Below are 20254 nucleotides of genomic sequence, written 5' to 3' on the forward strand. Positions count from 1 at the left end.
CACGTGATTCTGGGCGCGGCGACGGCGGGGATGGGCGGGTGTCCGGGCTGGCTCCGCAGCGCCGCGCAGGCGCCCGAAGGCCGCGCCGAACCGAGCCCCTCCTGCTCCCTGTAGGAGTCAAGATGGCGGCGAGGGGAACCTGGAGCGGTCCCGGAGCCTGAGCCACTGACAGGAGCAGAGAGAGCGGCGGTGACAGGAGGAGCATGGCTGGGGGTGCTGGCGCCGGTGCGGATGGCGCTGCTGGTGGCGGCGGCGGCGGGGGCGGCAGCAGCGGTCCCAGCGGCGGAAGCAGCAGTAACAGCGGCAGGAGGAGCCTCCGGGGTAAGTGTCCGTCGGTGTCTCGGAGACTGTGGAGCCGAGGCTCTTCTCGGCGCGGCGCGGGGCGTCCCGGCGAGGAAGGGACTGTCCCTGGGCGGTGGGGGCGTCCGGGTTGGGCCCGTCGCGGGAGTCGCTGGGGCGCCGGACGAAGAAGGGGGAGTCGTCCGTCTGGAGCTGAGGCGGCGGCGGCGCCGGACTGGCCGGTCCCTGTGCGCTCCGAGGGGCGGGCTGGGCTGTGCGCGGCCGTCCCGGGGACCGAGGTGTGAGGTGTGGCGTTCGGGTTGGCAAGAACGGTCCGAGGTGGCCGAGGTAGCGGCCAGGCCGGCTCCGGGCTTCGAGGGGCGGGACCCGGCGTTCCCAGGACGCGGAGAACCCGCTCCCGAGACTCGGGCGTGTGTTTACCCCGGTGCGGGGCTGAGACCTCCCCGAGGTGGGCTTGAGAGCGGCCGTCCCGGGATTGGGAAGGAAACAGGCCTGTGGACGGCTGCTTCCAGGGGGAGAAATTAGATTGTCCGGGTAAGTTACTGTTTGGGGATAAAACTGGAGTTGGGCTTTGACAGGTGAGGAGGGAGACAATTACCGGGTGTGCTTGAAGTACTTGAATAGCAAAATGCGTGCATTTCTCAGTACCTTTTCAATTGCACAGCTGTTTACTAGCCTTACCCCGAGGATGAGAACTTTCTCACCGTTTTTGGAGCAGCTCTGAGGAGTGTTGTTTCTGCTTTGAATTACAGTAGCACTTCTTCACAGACCATCACGGATAATAAGTCCTCTGGGTTAGGCCTAATTTACAGAAGCAGTCTTGATTATCTTTACTAGAACACTGTTTCCTGTGCTGAAACATCTTGCTGTAACGAGGAAATAGGCATTTTTACAGAATTTCTTAGCTTTTTCAATTAACAATCTTCTGTCTCTAAATAGCATCCGTTTCTTTTAGATTGCTGAAATAAATTACTTGCTTTCAGAAATGTGGAAGAAAAGGAAGATTTGAGATTGCATTGCAGGAATCGTACATTTTAATGATAGCTGTGATTAGACTTGTCCTGGTATTTTAGAGTTAGAAAACGCTTTAGAAATCTGGTGTGACTTGTTTTAGAGCTGGGAACCTAGGCTGGGAGAGATGAGTAACTTGCCTAGGGTCCTACATCTGGAATGGATTGGGCCAAGGGAAGACCCAGGAGTCTCTGTGCTCCATTGAGAGAGCTATTTTCACCACACTTCTGGGCCTTTTGTTCTTCCCTGATTGCATTCTCTACCACCACTACTCATCCCCATCCCTAGGTCTTTGTGCAATAAAGTTGAAAGCAGAGATGAGAGAGTTCACTCCGATTCTGACAGCTACAGTCAGTTACCTCTGACTGTTGAAAATTTTTTTCTTAACCTGAATTTAATAAAAATTGAATGACATTTCATTTAGTGTTTTCATAGCCCTTGACTATATTTTAGCCCATTTATAGCATGGTTTATTCTTGCATTAATTCAGTAAAACCCATTGGTGACAAAACTACTACGTGGATCTGTGCCCTAACACCGGCACTTTAAACCAGCTCTTTGTATCAGACTCTAATTTTAGGATTTAAAGAACCTGTGTTGTGTTTGCCAGGTTATACTGCCAGACTTTCATGTATCTTCTTGTTGAGTCACAGCAGTTTTGTTTGTTGTGTGTCACAGGTTAACCTGCAGAAATACAATAATGCCTAATATTTCTGATTTCATATTCTAGTCACTGAAACTCACACATCCAAAATTGAACTTTGGGTTCAATTACACAAGTGATTATTGAAGATCTGGTTTGTATTTTGCATTATACTAGGTGCTGTGGGAGAAAGGAAAGATGTGTGGTATGTAGACATTGTCCTCACATTCTTATTGGAAACATAAGGTGGACCCCCATGAGTTTAGAAGATAATCTAGTGAGTACAAAGAATGCTGTAGATGTTCAAGATAGGAGAAGAGTGAGAGCTTAGAATAGTTGACCTGTAATAGTTGAGATTTACAGAGAGGTTGGAGCAGTTATTTTGTTGGGGAAGAGCAAAAGTATAAAATGGAGGTTAGATTTGGGGAAGGATAGGAGACTGGAATGAACTGAAAACTGAATTTCTTGGGGAGACTAAAAAGAAAATGCTAGACAGTTGGAAGAGTATCTGTTGAAAAGTTTGAGTGTTGAAATAAGGGGATTTGGATTTTTGTCCTCTTGTGAAAGGTATGGGGAACCATTGCAAGTGTGGAGACCAAAGATTAATGTAATAAGCCAGCTGAAGATGAACCTGTCAGGGATGTTCAGGTTGTTAGAATGAGAAGAGAATGAAATTGACCAGGGGTTAGTAGCTAGTGCGGTTGTCTGAATATGAAGAGATGAGATCGTAGACCAGGATAGAGTCAGTAGGAAGGATGGCATAGCATATATTTTTTTAAGAAAAAAATTTAGTTACTGGGGCTGAAGGAGAAAGTTTCTAGCCTGCTAAATGAGAAAAGTTTGGTGTTGACAGAATGACAGTATTGCCAAATTGATATTTTAGGCATTATCTTTGTACATTTGGAAGTCATATCTTTCAGGCTGAAGAAAATTCATACTATAGTTATTGAGGCATTTATTTGTATGACTATTTGATTGTCAGTCTCTCCCACAACCCTATAAGCCCTATAACGGCAGGAACTCGATCAATTGTACTCATAACTGTATTTCCAGCACCAAGTGTAGTGCTTGGCACATAGGTGCTCCCTAAAGCTATTAATTGAATCAAGAAGCAAAATTCTTAAGGTTTAACCCAATAAGCTAAAAAGTATGCTGTTTATAATTTTTTAATGGAAGAATGCTTATTTTTATTTATTTTTTAAACCATCTTTCCTGTTCACAGTCTTGATACAATGGTAAAACAAAACAAAACAAAATCAAACTTCTCCACTCTAGAAAGAAACAGGCAAGTGACTTTTTCTAAAGCAGGTATCTTTTTAAAAGTGAGGTAACATAATTTTCTTCTTAAGGTGATACTAATGGAAGTTAGTTATCAGAATCCAAAATTTCAAAGGGAAGCATGATTTGAAAGAAACGTTTCAAGTGCCTGCTGACTCCAGATTTATAATGAAACAAACGTTCAGTACTGCAATGTTTGCAAATCAAGTTCAAATTTCATTTCTTGCAAAATGTTGTGGCTTTTAATTTTTTTTATTTTTAAAATTTTGACACTCTAAATTTGACATTATAGATTACATCTTTCACATTGTCCTTACTGTCTCAAATAATATAGAAACTTTGGAAACATATAATGTACTAACTTTTATAAATTGACATTAAATCCATTAACGTGACATTAGTAATGTTAATGTTTGAATAAATAGGAATCAATTTAATCCAACACACAGAATATAGTTTAAATCACAGGACTCAGAGCATTCTTTTTTGCCCATTGTTGAGTTTTTAGGTAGAGTTGATTCCCATTGGACTGGGAATCAAACCTCTATTCACATTCTGACTGCTGCTTATAACTTTGGGATCTTCAGTCATTTAACCTGTCTGAGGCTCAATTTCCTCATCTATGAGGAATTTCCTATGCTATGTGAGATAGCAATGTCTTACATAGTAGCTTTTCTATCTTGTGAATAGTTTTTTATTTCAACCTCTTCCTCCCTAATACCACTGTCTTAGTTGTGTGGACTGTTGAATAGCCTATTAGCTAAGTCTGCCATTTGTTCTCCTGCTCTCTCCTCTTCTGGGCTATTTTCTGTATTCGTACCACAATTATGTTTCCGAAAAACCCGATTGAAGCGTGTTACTTCTCTACTTAAAAACCTGTGCTAACTTGCCATTGTCTGTAAGTTAAAGTCCGTACTCACTAGAATTTATATTGAGTCCAGCCTTCTATTTCCTGTCACTCTAGACATACCAAACTGTTTCTCATTCCCTATGCCTCTGTGTTTTTCATGTGTTTATTCCAGTGCTTGGAGTTCCCCTTATTCTTTGTCTTTAACTCTGTCAGCTGCCCACCTAGTATCCACTTCCCTCTTCTTTCTGACAGAAATCTGTTTTTGTTCATGTATCCAGGAGACTAAAGAAGATGACATAACCAATTCTTGGAGTAGATTTCGCTTAGTACAAACCAATCAGCTCATGGCATTTCCTTTAAAACTGTTATTTGTCCCAGTCAGATTGAAGGGAAGGAGACCTGTATGTGGGAAGGAGGATTCTTTCCATTATTGTGCACAAACAAGGGATTGGGTGGCCCCAAAAGCCACTGGTAGCCACCTTGTGACTGTGAGGAATGAAGCCTGCCCTGAGGATGGCAGAGCAGGGAGGTAGAATGAATCTGGGTCCTTGATAAGGTCATTTAGCCACCTACTGTACTAGGCCTGGAGCCTGCCCTACCATTGAAATGCTCATGAGAGATATCTTTCTTTTGTTTAGGCCGCTTCTTTGGAGTTACTTGCCATAAAAAAAATCTGATCATTACAGTCCTCTTATTCTTAAATACCCAATTCAAATGTTATCTTTACGAACAAACACTCTCTTAATATTTTGGACCTCTCTTTCAGCCCTTATCACAGTATATTATGATCACTTGTTTAAAACAAAGCGTACAGGACATAGCATAGTGTCTGGTACATAACAGACATTCAGTAAGTCAATTATTCGGATGAAACAATAACATGAAAAAGTGATTTGTAAATAATATTTTTTGTAAATAAAAGGTATGTTATTGTCTTTAAACTAAAGTGGAAATGGAAAAATCAATTAAACCAGACATGCAAATTTTTCTTTGCTTGCCCTTCATTATTATCTAGAAATTTTCACTTAGATAAAAATTTTGACAGTCTCTTCTGGTTATAGTCCCTTAAATTTCATGAAATTTAAAACAGGAATCTTGAAGGGGGCATTAGTGAATTGTGCTCTTAGAGTGCTATTTCCTCTCTGTCTCTCTCGCGCTATGGCTCTATCTCTCTATCTCTATCTCTCTCTGTCTCTGTCTCTCTCTCTTTCAAGGGAACACTTAAATGCCAGAACTAACTTCAAATATAATATGTGTCATTTTCATCCCTGTTTTTTTTTTCAACTAAATTCAATTTTATTGAGATATATTCACATACCATACAGTCATCCATGGTGTACAGTCAGTGTTCAGAGTACCATCAAATAGTTATGCATTCATCACCCTGATCTATTTTTGAACATTTTCCTTACACCAGAAAGAATAAGAGTAAAAATAAAAAACAAAAGTAAAAACACACAAATCATCCCCCATCCCTATTTTTCATTTAGTTTTTGTCCCCATTTTTCTACTCATCTATCCATACACTGGATAAAGGGAGTGAGATCCACAAGGTTTTCACAATCACACTGTCACCCCATGTAAGCTACATTGTTACACAAATGTCTTCAAGAGTCAAGGCTACTGGGTTGGAGTTTGATGGTTTCAGATATTTACTTCTAGCAGTTCCAAGACATTAAAACCTACAAAGCATTATTTATATGGTGCGTAAAAATGTCCGCCAGAGTGACCTCAACTCCATTTGAAATCTCTCAGCCAGTGAAACTTGATTTCGTTTCATTTCACAGCCCCCTTTTGGTCAAGAAGATGTCCTCAATCCTACAATGCCGGGTCCACATTCATCCCCGGAGTCATATCCTGCATTGCCAGGGAGATTTATGCCCCTGGGAGTCAGGTCCCATATTGGGGGGGGAGGGCTGTGAGTTCACCTGCCAAGTTGGCTTAGCTAGAAAGAAAGGGCCATGTCTGAGCAACAAAGAGGTACTCAGGGTGAGACTCTTAGGCACCCTCTCCTTTGCAGTGACGTGCTTCATAAGGGCAAGCCCCAAGATAGAGGGCTCAGCATACCAAACTGTCAGTCCTCAGTGTTTGTGAGAACAGCAGCAATCCAGGTGAGGAAGTCCAACACTTCCACATTTTCCCCCAGCTCCTCAGTCCCTCCCTATGTTTTGAAGTTATATTTAGGTCTGTTTAATTTGGGATGCATTTGTGCATTATTCTTTGGAGAAAATTCAATAATGTGCTTCTTAAGACCTATTATTTTTGTCTTGACTTTCCCAAAATATTTGTTGCTTGTTTGAGACTAGACATGAGAATTTTCTGGTAAGCAAAAATTTTAGTGGTAGAACTAGATGTTTGTAGCAAATGTAGTAGTTTATGATGGACGAGTCTCATTATAACCTTAATTGTGGAGTCATAGTTCTGTCACATGCTTTAACAATAAAGTCTGACAAGGGAGGAGGGACAGAGAAAGAAAGTTAAAATTTCTAGACTCTATACTTCACCATGTGTTGGCTTCAGTCAGATAAATGAAATTTTAATGTAGTAATTTGTGGTTATTTTTAAATAAAAAAAGTATTTTTTAAAATAAGAAAAAGAAGAATAGGATATATTTTAAGAAATTGTATGTATTGGGATGATTGTAGATAGGCAGTGTTTGGGTTTCCTAAAGCTGCTGGAATGCAATGTATCAGAAATGAATTGGCTTTTACAATAGGGGTTTATTAGTTTACAAATTTTGAGTTCGGAGGCCATGAAAATATCCCAATTAAGGCATCAACAGGATGATACTTTCTCTGAAGAAAAGACACTGGCATTCAGGGTTCCTCTGTCAGAGAGCAAAACACATGGCTGGTCCCACCCACAGGAATGGATCAAAAGAACATGACCTTTTCTCTGATACAGAACAGCTTCAAACCAGCACAGGCAAATTTTGTCATATTTGGCGAAGAAGAACTTTTCTTGTTTTGATGTCTAGTTGTTTGTTAACTTTTTACTTTGGACAAGTTAATATCCCTGTGCTTTACTTGCCACATTTGCAAAGTGAGTATTACCATCTTCCTCAAAGAGAATGATGAATTAAAGTAATCTATATGACAACCCTTAATATGGTGTTTGGAATATAGGTGCTTAGGCATTCCTCCTTTTTTCTCAGTAAACTTTTCAAAATTAAGTAATGACTTTAATGCTGTTGGGGTTTAGACGAGTATTTAAGCAAAAATCTCCCTTCTGCATGATTGTTTTTTTGTGTCTTATGGGCATTAATTCTTGAATAAGAAAAAGTATGTCACTTAATTCAAGCAATAGTATATGCTAATAAAACACCAATAACAAACAGCTCTCCCTCTAGAGTAAAGTCCAAACTTCTTTTCATGGACCAAGGCTTAAAGTCCAAGTTCCTTGTCACAAATCGTCCTGCCTTTGCTTCCTCCCTAAGCTCATATCTAACTGCAGCCACCACCCTTTCCCACTGAACTCTACATGTAGAATTTTATTTCCTCAAGAATCTTAACAGCAAAAATTATGTCTGTCTTATTCATTGTTATATCCCTGTGTAGATAGCACATAGTAGATGCTCGGAAAATATTTAAATGAATGAAAGTTATCTTATTTGAGCTCAAAGATGTTTTAATTAAATTCTTTTCAGAACCTTTCACACAGTGCATGTATGAGTAAATAGTCTTTTTCATATAGAGCATGCTTTTTATGATCAAGTAAATTGTGGTTTTGAAATATATTGCACACCCACCAGAGGTAGTTACAATCCCATTTTATAATCAGTTAACTTCTTTTAGCCCTGTATAACAATATCACTCTGCAGCTCAAAAAACTGGTGCTTTGTAAGCTTCCTTTTCACATGGTGTCCCTGTGTGAAGTGTTGAAATATAGATCATTTGTAATTAATTTCTAATTAATTACAAATGTAGTAATTTGTGGTTATTTTTAAAATAAGAAAAAGAAGAATAGGGTATATTTTAAGAAATTGTATGTATTGGAATGATTATACATAGGCAGTGTTTGGGTACTACTGTACTTTTTTTGCAGCCAGACCTCATTTCCTAGCACTTATAGGTTGTCCCTCATATGTGTACTAATTCCGCACTCCTCTGTCTTTACTTAAGCTGTTCTCTCTGTTGAAATGCCCTACCTTTATTTCTCCATGTTTAAATTTTAACGTCTTTCAAGGACTAGAACAGATGCCATGTTTCCATGAAAACCTTTCCTAATCATCCTCCTTTAACTCCTGTGCCTTACTCATATTTTCTCTCTCTCTATCCGTCTCTTGCACCTTTGGTGTTTCTTGTCTGTGTGAAATATGTCCTGTACTAGACTGTAAGCTCATTGTTGTATCCCTAACAGTATCTGGCCAAGTGCTTTGCACATCACGGGTGCTTAGATGTTTGTGGAAGGAATAATGAGGAGGTAACAATAGTGTGGAAGGAATTTCGCAGAAACAGTGGTTACTGGAGAGGTTGCTAAAGGTAGGAGAAAAAAGAGGGAAAAGGAAGAAAATTCAAAACTAAACATGGGATTCTTTACATTGTCTTCTTTCTTGACTTCTCTGATATAGACCTTTCCTATTTTTTCTTCTCCCTTTCTAAGCACCTTGTTTATTAAGAGTCCCCTATGAGCCAGGCACTCTTCAAGCTACTTGGAATACATAGTTACTGAAATAGGACACACACCCAGTACTTTAGAAACTTGTCTGTTTGAAGGCATGCAATGCTTAGCAATTAATTCCCTTATAGAGTGATAAGTACTGTAGTAGAAGTATATCCAAAACTCTCTGGTATCAATACAAAAGGGATGATCTCTCAATTTGGAGTAAACCTTATTCAAATGCCACTTCTTCCTTGCAGCCTATCCTGGTCACCGACCAGTCTGATTAGTGTTTTCCATGTTTTCCTTTATTTAGTTCTCTTTCGTTTTCAGCTGCCAGATCATCAGCATTTCCTATGGCTCAGCAGTTAGCCTTCCGTTCATTCTTCTATATCCTTTTCTTTAGGAAATGGACTTAATTCCAAGGTTTCAACTGACAACTTTCGAATCTGTACAAGCACCAAACAAAACATTTTTTATTGTGAAAGAAAACACACACAGAGAAATACATTATATAAATATAAGTTGAATAAATTACTTTTTAACAGATTATTTTAAAGCTAACACCACCATGGTCATGAAATAAAATACTGTAAACACTCCAAATCCTCCCTCATGCCTCTTCCCAAGCCTAACAATTTCTGTGGTAATTTCTTCCTGGTTTTTAAAAAATAGCTTTATACCTGAATACCACCTAGATATTCATTCCAAAACACTGTAGTTTTATTTTGTCTTTTTCGAACTTTGTAAATTAAATCATATAGTAGATATTCCTTTGTGACTTTCATTTTCACTTAATATTGACTGTTAAATTAATTTCATGTTGTGACATGTAGCTGTAGTTTGTTTATTTTCGCAGTTTATCTCTTCTCCTGTTGATGGTGATTTGGGTTGTTTCCAGTTTGAAGTTTGTGTCAGGGGTCCTTAAGACCACCCTAAGGCTCGATGATTCACCAGGACTTGCGGGACTCAGAAAAACTGTTATACTCGCAGTTAAAGTTTATTACCGCCAAAGGATACAAAGCAAAATCAGCAAAGGGGAAAGGTGCATGGGCAAAGTCCACAGGAAACCAGGCACAAATTTCCAGGAGTCTTCTCTCAGTGGAGTCACACATGGTGTGCTTAATTTTTCCAGCATCAACTTGTGAAAAAATTGTTTTCTAGGGAAGCCCATGGGACTCAGCACTCAGAATTTTAATTGGGGGCTGGTTACATAGGCAGCCTCTGACTGGCATATACCGAAATTCCAGACTCCTAGAAGGAAAGCACATATTCAACATACAGCATGTTGTTTAGGCAGACAGTTTAGGAACGGTAAACAACCCTTACCAGTTTTTCAGTTAGGGAATGATGGTAACACTCCTGAAATCCAAGCTCCTAGACACCAGCTAGGGCCAACCTTGTAAGCAGGTCTTTCTAAGGATAGCAGACCAGGCTTGCTATGTTAATTCTTTTCTGTGCAATACTTCTTGATTTTTTAACGCAAAATTTAAGTAAATTAAAAAATCAGTTTTCACATCGTGTTATATTCTTTCTAAATATATCATCACTAGCCTAGTGCAAACCTCCTCACTTCATACCTTGATTATTGTCACAATTGAAAGTGTGTTCCCCCAGGGGAGTGAATCTCCCTGGCAACGTGGAATATGACTCCCGGGGAGGAATGTAGAGCTGGCATTGTGGGATGGAGAACATCTTCTTGACCAAAAGGGGGATGTGAAAGGAAATGAAATAAGCTTCAGTAGCAGAGAGAGTCCAAAAGGAGCCGAGAGGTCACTCTGGTGGGCACTCTTATGCACAATTTAGACAACCCTTTTTAGGTTCTAAAGAATTGGGGTAGCTGGTGGTGGATACCTGAAACTGTCAAACTATAACCCAGAACCCATGAATCTCGAAGACAGTTGTATAAAAATGTAGCTTATGAGGAGTTACAATGGGATTGGGAAAGCCATAAGGACCACACTCCACTTTGTCTAGTTTATGTATGGATGAGTAGAAAAATAGGGGAAGGAAACAAACAAACAAACAAAGGTACCCAGTGTTCTTTTTTACTTCAATTGCTCTTTTTCAGTTTAATTATTATTCTTATTATTTTTGTGTGTGTGCTAATGAAGGTGTCAGGGATTGATTTAGGTGATGAATGTACAACTATGTAATGGTACTGTGAACAATCGAATGTACGATTTGTTTTGTATGACTGCGTGGTATGTGAATATATCTCAATAAAATGAAGATAAAAAAAAAAGAAAAAAAAGAAAGTATGTTCCATGGATTACAGTATATGGTCTCTCTTCCGGTTTGTTAATGCTGCCGTTGTGCAAAATACCAGAAATGGATTGGCTTTTATGAAGGGGTTTATTTGGTTACACAGTTACAGTCTTAAGGCCATAAAGTGTCCAAGGTAAGGCATCAGCAATAGAGTACCTTCACTGGAGAAAGGCCATTGGCATCCAGAAAACCTCTGTTAGCTGGGAAGGCACGTGGCTGGTGTCTGCTTACTCCCAGGTTGCGTTTCAAAATGGCATTCTCCAAAATTATCAACTTTCAATGGCTGTCTTCAAAATGTCTCTCTAAGCTCCTCTTCAGAATGTCACTCACAGCTGCTCTGAGGTCCTTCTGTCTGTGAACTCCTTTATATGACTCCAGTGATCCAATTAATACCCACTGTGAGTGGGTGGGGTAACACCTCCATGGAAATTATCCAGTCAAACATTTTACTCACAGTTGATTGAGTCACATCTCCATGGAAGCACTCAATCAAAGAATTACAATCCAATCAACACTAATAAGTCTGCCCCCACAAGATTGCTTCAAAGAACATGGCGATTTGGGGAACATAATACGTCTAAACCAGCAGAGTCTCTTACTTACTTTTTCTGAGAAAGGTCTCCATGAATAAATAAATTTGGGAAGGCTGGATTAAGAAAGTTAAATGGGTTTTTAACTGCTGGACTCTGAGCCTTTTGCAGTAATGTGCATGACCTAGCTTCTACCTACCTATCCTGCCTCATCTCACGTGGTTCTCCTCACCTTCCCATCCCCAACCCCTTTGCTTACTCTGAATCAGCCACCTTGACATTCTTTCTGTTCCTACAATTTGCTAAACTGTTTATGCTGCCTTAAATCCCCAGCAACATCACCTCCACTGTCAATAAATCAGCTCTACTCCTTCTTTCTTATAGTAGCCTAGAGTTGTCTTTCAAGGCATTTATCCAAGTGTATATTTCATTTATGTAATTATTTGTTTAAATGGCCATTTCTCTCAATTGACTGTAAGTAACATGAGAGCCAGTACTATTTTGTTCACCACTCTAATCCACAGCACTTAGTGTAATGCTGGGCACATAGTTGGTACTCAAATATTTGTTCAATGAATAATTCTACAAAACTGGCCTATAGTAAGGTGTTTCCCAAACTAAGCAAGATTCTATTTTTTTTTTTTTTTAAGTTTGTTTCAGTATATTTTGCAGGACTAATGTTCTGTACAATACACTTTGGGAAATACTGATGTAATTTAACGAGTAAAATATATCTGGAGTGTGAACAGGAGAAAAATTAGGAAATAGAATTTGTAGCTAGGAGTTTGTACTTTACTTTCTTAAGTGAACCTCTGTTATTTTTTGGAAGATTAATTGATGTTGGTGTGCTAGATGAATTAGACTGGAAGCAGAATCCAAGTGTGCCGGTTTGGATCAGTTATGTCCCACAGAAAAGCCATGTTCTTTCTTTTTTTTTTTCCCCAAAAAATCATTTTTTTATTGTAAAATATAACATATATACATAGAAGTGATAACTTTCCAAGTGCAATTAACAAGTAGTTAGTAAATTTCAAAGAATATTATAGGTTACAGTTCCACAGTTTGTTATTTTCTTATGAAATAAACACATATACAAAAAGGTAATATCTTTCAAGGTATGATTTAACAAATAGATATATAGGAAGTTTCCAAAGTTGTTATGAGTTATAGTACCATAGTTTCAGTTATTTTCTTATTGTGAAATATAACAAATACAAAAAGGTGATAGCTTTTAAGTTACAATTTAACAAGTAGCTATAAAACAAATTTCAAAGGATGCTATGTGTTACAGTTCCACGATTTCAATTCTTTCCTTCTAACTATTCTAATACACTAGCAACTAAGAAAAAGAAAATTATGTAAAGATTCAGTATTTGTAATCCTTTGTTAAATTCCATCTTGTCTGTTGCTACCCCTTCCTCTAGTTTAATCACTTTTCCAACCTTCATGGAACACTAGGCATTCACTACCCTAACCTGTTCATGTTGAAAAGCGGTGTCAACTTTATGAGCAAAGGGGACACATCTAGATGCTGTTCTTGAAGAGGCTATTGCCTCTGGGTTTTGGTACTTAGCTGGCGTAGGAGCACTCTGAAGGATTTAAGTTGCTGAAGAGTAAACTTAGTGAGTGAAACTTTTATAGAGTCTCAGATAGGGATCCGGGTATTCTTTAAGATTTTCAGGACTACTGTTGACTTAGACTTATTATATTTGGTAATTTATCATATCCAGCTGAAGATTGCCTGGGAGTAACATCCAGGACAGTCTTTTGATTCTATTTGAATTCTCTTAGCCACTAAAGCCTTATTTTGTTGCCTTTTTCCCCCCCTCTTTTCGTCAAAAAGACGTTCTCAATCCCTCGATGCCAGGGTCACGCTCGTTCCCAGAATCCATGTCACACATCACCAGGAAAGCTTATTCATCTTGGGGGTCCTGTCCCATGTTGTGGGGAGGGTGATGAATTTATTTGCAGAGTTAGGCTTAGAGAGAGAAAGTCCACATTTGAGCAACAAAAGAGGTTCTCTGGAGGTGACTCCTAGGCATAATTATAGGTGGGCTTAGCCTCCCCTTCACAACCAAAAGTTCCACCTGAGCAAGCCTCAGGAGTGAGGCTTGACTTATAAAGCAGGGGGTTCTGTCCACAATTATCCATCCATATCTCACATTATCATCACTTTGTTGTGCAATCCTCATCACTCTCCATTTTAAACAATTCTCATGACCCAAAACATCTCCTAGCTCTTGTTAGCCCTTAATTATTTGTCCCTAGTATTTGTGTAGTACTAGTATGTATTTATTAATTATAGTCCCTAGTATGCAATATGTAGATTTTTCCCATATACCCTTCTGTTGTCAACTCTCTGTGCTAGTGTCATACCTTAGAAGTGTATCATGCAAGCGCCTATCTATATTTCTGGTGCTGATCTGTGGGAAACATGCCTTTAAACAACCCCATTCAATCCTATTCGCCTTCAATACAGCTCTGATACTTATAATCCCATTAACAAGCAATCGTCACCCCTATCTATTACCATACCTTTGAATTCACCATCATTTACATATCTGAACATACCAGATTATCATTCCCCCTCACTAGCTACTGTCTATCACTAGATCCACAAAAATTCTTTATTATAAGACATTGATTTTACATTCTTCAGAGAGCTCGTAGAAGTGGTAACATACAGTATCTCTCCTTTTGTGTCTGACTTACTTCACTCAGAATTATATCATCATGGTTCATCCATGTTTCCATATGTTTCAGGACCTTGTTGCTTCTTACTGCTGCATGGTATTCCATTGTATCTATATACCACATTTTGTTTATCCACTCGTCTGTTGAAGGACACTTGGATTGTTTCCCTCTCTTGGCAGTCGTGAACAATGCTGCCATGAACATCAGTGTACAAATGCCTGTTTGTGTCACTGCTTTCAGATCTTCAGGGAATATACCGAGAAGTGGAATTGCCAGATCATAGAATAATTCAACATCTAGTTTTCTGAGAAACCACAGAACTGTCTTCTAGAGTGGCTGTACAGTCCCACCAGCAATGAATAAGAGTTCCAATTTCTCCACATCCTCTTTAGCATTTGTAGTTTCCTGATTGTTTAATGGTAGCCGTTCTTATTGGTGTGAGATGATATCTCATTTTGGTCTTGATTTGCATTTCCCTAATAGCTAATGAAGATGAACATTTTTTCCATGTGTTTTTTTAGCCATTTATATGTCTTTTCATATCTTTTGCCCATTTTATAATTGGGATGTTTGTACTATTGTCGTTGAGTTGTAGAATTTCTTTATAAAGCCGTGTTCTTTAATGCGATCTTGTGGGGGCAGACTTATTAGGCTTTTGATTAATCTCATCAACGGGCGTGACCTGTTGATTAGATTAGTTTCACAGAGGTGTGGCACCACCCATTCAGAGTAGGTCTGTATTAGATCACCGAAGTCCTTAAGAGGCTGAGAAAGAGAGGCAGGAGCCAGAGCCAACAGAGATGCTTAGAAATGCTTTTAGATGTGAACAGAAGGATGTTTGGAGATGCTAAGCTAAGAGATGAAGCCCAGAATTTGCCCTGGAGGAGCTAAGAGTGAACTCCTGGATGCTTGGAGGGAAGGCAGTGCAACCCAGGAGCAAAGGACCAGCAAATGCCAGCCATGTGCCTTCCCAGCTGACAGGTGTCCCAGACGCCATTGGCCTTTCTTCAGTGAAGGTATCCTCTTGTTGATGCCTTAGTTTGGACACTTTTATGGCCTAGGACTGTAAATTTGTAGCCAAGTAAACCCCCTTTATAAAAACCAATCCATGTCTGGTATTTTGTGCAATGGCAGCGTTAGCAAACCAGAACACCAAGTTTAGTTTTTGTGAAATTTCAAGAAGGAGATAATAATGACTTGATCCAAGTTGCTTGCAATGGGATTAGGGAACCAGTCTGAAATAGGGAGGAAGGTAGTGGGAGAGATGCCTGTGGTTTTGACCCTGGTTGCCCAGGGTGTCTTTAACTAAAGCAATACATTTGGCTACAGAGGACTAATTTAGTTTCCTCCCCTGCCCTTCTTTATCTTTACAAGTATATTTATTGAAAGCCTAGTATGTGTCAAGTGCTTTACAAAAATTAGTCCTTTTTTGGGTTTGGTGTATTGAGTTTGAGCTTCTCGTGAGTTATCCAGCAATAAATACACGGCTGGAATTTAAAGATTTTAGATTAGAGCTTGAGAGAGAAGATGGGGCTGAAGGTGTAAATTGTCAAGGAATTTATTCTTATAGAAATGATAGATGAAACCAATAATGTTAAGTCATAGGAAAGACTGCAGAGAAGAAGTGTGATCAGGCAGAGCCTTGGGACAGCGCAGGTTTTGGTAGTGAAAGAAGATGGAGCCAAATGGAAAACATGGCATCCTGAGGGAAGAGAATATTTCAAGAAAAGTAACAGTTCTAAATTGTCATTAGGGCGTGAAAGAAGGTAAAGACTGAGGGGGAAAATATTAAATTTGGCAAGTTTCAGAAGATATAGATACGTTTGCAAATTAATATCTCCACCTTGATTTAAAAGAAGCAGAGCTTTGAGAAGTGCAGACCAGAACATAGATGACTTTTAAGAAATTGGGTGGTAAAAGAAAGTAGAAGACTGTGGCAATACTAATAAATATTGAGGTAGAAAATACTTATTTATCTTCATTCTTACCAGTGAAGTAGGAAACAAGGTTATCTGCTGAGGGAAGTGTAGAAGGGAGCGGGGGGAAACAGAAGACTTGAAAAGATTTGGGACAGCTGTTGGAGGAAGGCAATAGAGTCATTAAGAGTTAACTGAGATCTTGGTTGAGATCTAATTAAGATCAGTGTCTCTAATCTTAAGGATTAAAGCTTAATTATGACTGTTATCAAATCTTGGTTGTGTATATTACCTAGGCATTTTCTCAGTTTGCCACAGCAAAATTATGATCCCTTTACGTCTTGCATATGAACCTCCCCTCCATGTCTGCTCAATACGTGTGTTCCGAAAAAAGCAAATTTATTTTGCTATTCCATTCATGTATTCCAAAAAATACATGAATGTATTCCAGAAAATTTATTGAGCACCTACTCTGTGCCGAGTACACTTTTAGTCACTGGAAATACAACAGTTAATAAAACAAAATCCCTGACCTCATGGAGTTTACTTTATAGTAAGCAGGGACAAAGAGGACAGAACACCATTAACAATACACGTTAGTTCCACTTCTAGGTATATATACTCAAGAGGAATGAAAACATATGTTCACACAAAAACTTGTACTCGAATATTCATATCAACATTAAACATAATAGCCAAAAAGTGGAAACAACCAGATGTCTGTTAGCTGATGAATGGATAAATAAAATGTGGTTTTTCTATTCAATGGAATATTATTCAGCTATAAAATGAATGAAGTACTTGTTTCAGTTTGCTAAAGCTGCTGAAATGCAGTATACTAGAAATGGTTTGGTTTTTACAATGGGGATTTACTAACTTAAAATTTCTAGTTCTTAGGCCATGAAAATGTCCAAATTAAAGCATCAACAGGATGATAGTTGGACTCTGAAGAAAGGCTGCTGGCGTCTGGGACACCTCTGTCACATAGAAAGACACATGGCAGAGATCCGCTGGTCCTTCACTCCCAGGTCTCGTTACTTTCAGCTTCAGGTACCATTGGCCTCCTCTCTGAGCTTCTGTGGGTCCTCTCTCAGCTCCTCTAGGGGCTTTTTCTCTAAGCTCTTTTCCACACTTCTCTGGGTGTTTCTGTCTGAGCTCTCTGGGCTTTTTCTAAAGTCTTTTATCCTCATAAAGGACTCCAATAAAAGGATTAAGACCCACCTTGTATGGGGCTGAGTCACATCTCAATTGAAGTAACCAAACAAAAAGGTCCCACCCACAATTGGTCTGTACCCATGGGGATGGATTAAAAGAACATGGCTTTTTCTGGGGTACATGACAGCTTCAAACCAGCGCAGTACTAACTTGCTATAACATGGATGAACCTTGAAAACATTATGCTAAGTAAAGGAAGTCAGTCACAAAAGGTCACATATTCTATGATTCCATTTATGTAAAATTTCCAAAACAGGCAACTCTATAGAGACAAAGTAGAGTAGTAGTTGCCTGGGGCTGGGAAATTAAGGGGAAACGGGGAGTGACTGCTAATGGATAGGGGATTTCTTTTTGGGGTGATGAAAATATTCTAAAATTGATTGTGATGATGCTTGTACAATTCTAAATATACTAAAAACTATTAATTGTAAAAAAAATTTTTTCTTTGATCTTTAAAAAAATGAGGAAAGTTGAAGAGAATTGATATCATGTTAGCTAGAAAAGAGAAAGTTTAATAGCAACGTAATTGCCTTTTTTTTTTTTAGAGGTTTGGTACCAATTGATTTCATTTCTTCTCGAGAAATTAAGAAAAAATGGATGTATGGAATGCTTGCTGTATTAACTGTCAGAGTCAGTATCTTAGATGAGTAGAAGAGAATGCCAGACGTTCCTTCGAAATCAACAAAGGTGCCATTCCTCAAGGTTGAATGATTTATTAAATCAAACATGCAAGAAGGAATTCTGGAAGTTTAAATGTATTCGTGTCTCAAAAAAAAAATGTCAGATACTCCTAAGTACTGTACAGAAAGACAGAACTGTGTAAAGAGCACAGAGTGCTGCAGTGGGAATAAGGACTGCTGTTTTATATAGGACTATCAAGGAAGGCTTCCGATAAGGGACAGGAAATGAAGGAAGTGAGGAAATGAGCTATTTGGGTATCTGGGTGAAGAGTTTTCCAGGTAGAAGGGATAGCAGTTGCAAAAGTGATTCTTCTGGGGTGAGAGAATGTTTGGTATATTTTAAGAGCAGTGAGGAGGCTAGGGGTGTTTGATGCAGAGTGAGCAAGGAGGAGGATGAGAGGAAATGAGTACAGGAGATATTACATGAACATAACAATTTTGAGAGTGTGTACTAGAAAAAAATGAGGTAGTATATTCCAAGGTAAACTTGTTTGAGCTATTATATTTACAGTTCTAAGAATCCTTATATTGCTTCATGCCTTTATCCCAGGAGAGTTGAGAGTTGGCTATAAGAAAGGCGTTTGTCAGGAAGGAGTTTAGGAAATTGCATAACTTTATTAAAACTCTTTGTTTGCATTAAGAGTGGAGTCAAATAAAACATTTTTGGCTAATACTTGAGTTAAAACTTAAAGTGTAGCATATGTTTATGAAAATGTAAATATGAGTAAGACTAATCAAGCTAGTGAGAAATTAGTCCAGTATACTTTTTCTTTATTTGTTAATTGTGTTTAAAATTTATCACTATTATATCTTCTTAGATATTATGTCATAACCTAGCACTCACGTGCACTGTTCCACTTTTTAGTATTTCAGGCCACTTACCTGGCAAACTTTTGGCAATCACAACTTACATAAACACTTGCAAAACTACAAGTAAGTAAAATTTGTAAAAAGTTAAAGTAAAAACCTTAATTCTAAAGGTGTAGTTATGATGTTGCTTACATACTTTATCACTTCTTAAAGATGGAGGTTTCTTTACTTGTTTTGACCTGGGGCTTCTGATTTCCCATGGCAGAATTCACTTATTTTCTATATTGCCATCAGAGAACAGAAAGATGATACATAGAAGCTTATGGAAAACAGCTTAGAAAGGATTAATATAGTATTCTAGAATCAGACCCACTGATAGCTGAAGAAAAGTAACTACAAATAGTGGGGAAAGAACTGTAAATTAGAAAAGCAAAGAGAAATACAGTAAAAAGACAAGCCTAATGCTGTACACCTCCAACTATCTGGGATATGTACCCATCTCATTTCCCAGCAAAACCAGATAATTGAATTATCTTCATGTTTAGGATTTAATAAAAAAATTTTAATTAGCACATTTAATTACTTAAACAGCAATGATTATGCTGTAAATTCTGTAACTATCTAATGTCACGTTTCTGCTCTGATTGGAGGGTGTGGCTAATTTGTAAATATTGTCTAATTTGGAAATTACAATGGAAATTAAAAAGGCTTTCTCAAATATTGGCTTAACTATGTAACATAATGTGCTGGTTTGAATCTATTGTGTCCCCCCACAAAAGCCCTGTTCTTTAATGCAGTCTTGTGGGGGCAGACTTATTAGTCTTTTGAATAGGGTGGACCTTTTGATTGGGTTGCTTCCATGGAGATGTGACCCACTCAACTGTAGGTGATACCTTTTGATTAGATCATTTCCATGGAGGTGTGACCCCGCCCGTCCAGTGATAGTTCACTGGAGTCCTTTAAGAGAGCTCATAGAGAAAAGGAGCTCAGAGAAGCTGAGAGAGACATTTTGGAAAGAAGCTAAGAGAGCCGACACAGACCCAGACATGAGACACTGGGAGATGCAGACAGAAGGGCATTTGGAGATGCTAAGCTAAGAGATGAAACCCAGAGTTTGCCCTAGAGAAAATGAGAGGACTTCCAGATGCTTAGAGAGAAATACCTCAGGAGAACCAAGCAAAGAGAGAGAGAGAAGCTAAGTAAGACGGAAGCCCAGAGACATTTTGGAGAAAGCCATTTTTTGAAACCAGAACCTAGGAGCAAAGGACCAACAGACACCAGCCACATGCCTTTCCAGCCAACAGAGGTGTTCTGGACGTCATCGGCATTTCTTCAGCAAAGGGATCCTTTTGTTGATGCCTTAGTTTGAACACTTTTATGGCCTCAGAACTGTAAATATGTAACCTAATAAATCCCCGTTATAAAAGCCAATCCATTTCTGGTATTTTGCATAACAGCAC

The 20254-nt window shown here is 38.9% G+C and overlaps 1 protein-coding gene across 2 annotated transcripts in view; it reads left to right on the forward strand.

Annotated features, from left to right (window-relative positions):
* Positions 1–256: 256 nt before the first annotated feature.
* BTBD7 (BTB domain containing 7) overlaps positions 257–20254 on the forward strand; it is a 129459-nt gene continuing 109461 nt past the window's right edge. For both annotated transcript variants that reach the window (XM_037832011.1, XM_037832013.1), the window contains exon 1: positions 257–321. The gene's annotated coding sequence lies outside the window, so the exon portion shown is untranslated. The remainder of the gene's footprint in view (positions 322–20254) is intronic.

The sequence above is a fragment of the Choloepus didactylus genome, chromosome 4 (genome assembly GCF_015220235.1).
Source record: "Choloepus didactylus isolate mChoDid1 chromosome 4, mChoDid1.pri, whole genome shotgun sequence".
NCBI lineage: Eukaryota > Metazoa > Chordata > Mammalia > Pilosa > Megalonychidae > Choloepus > Choloepus didactylus.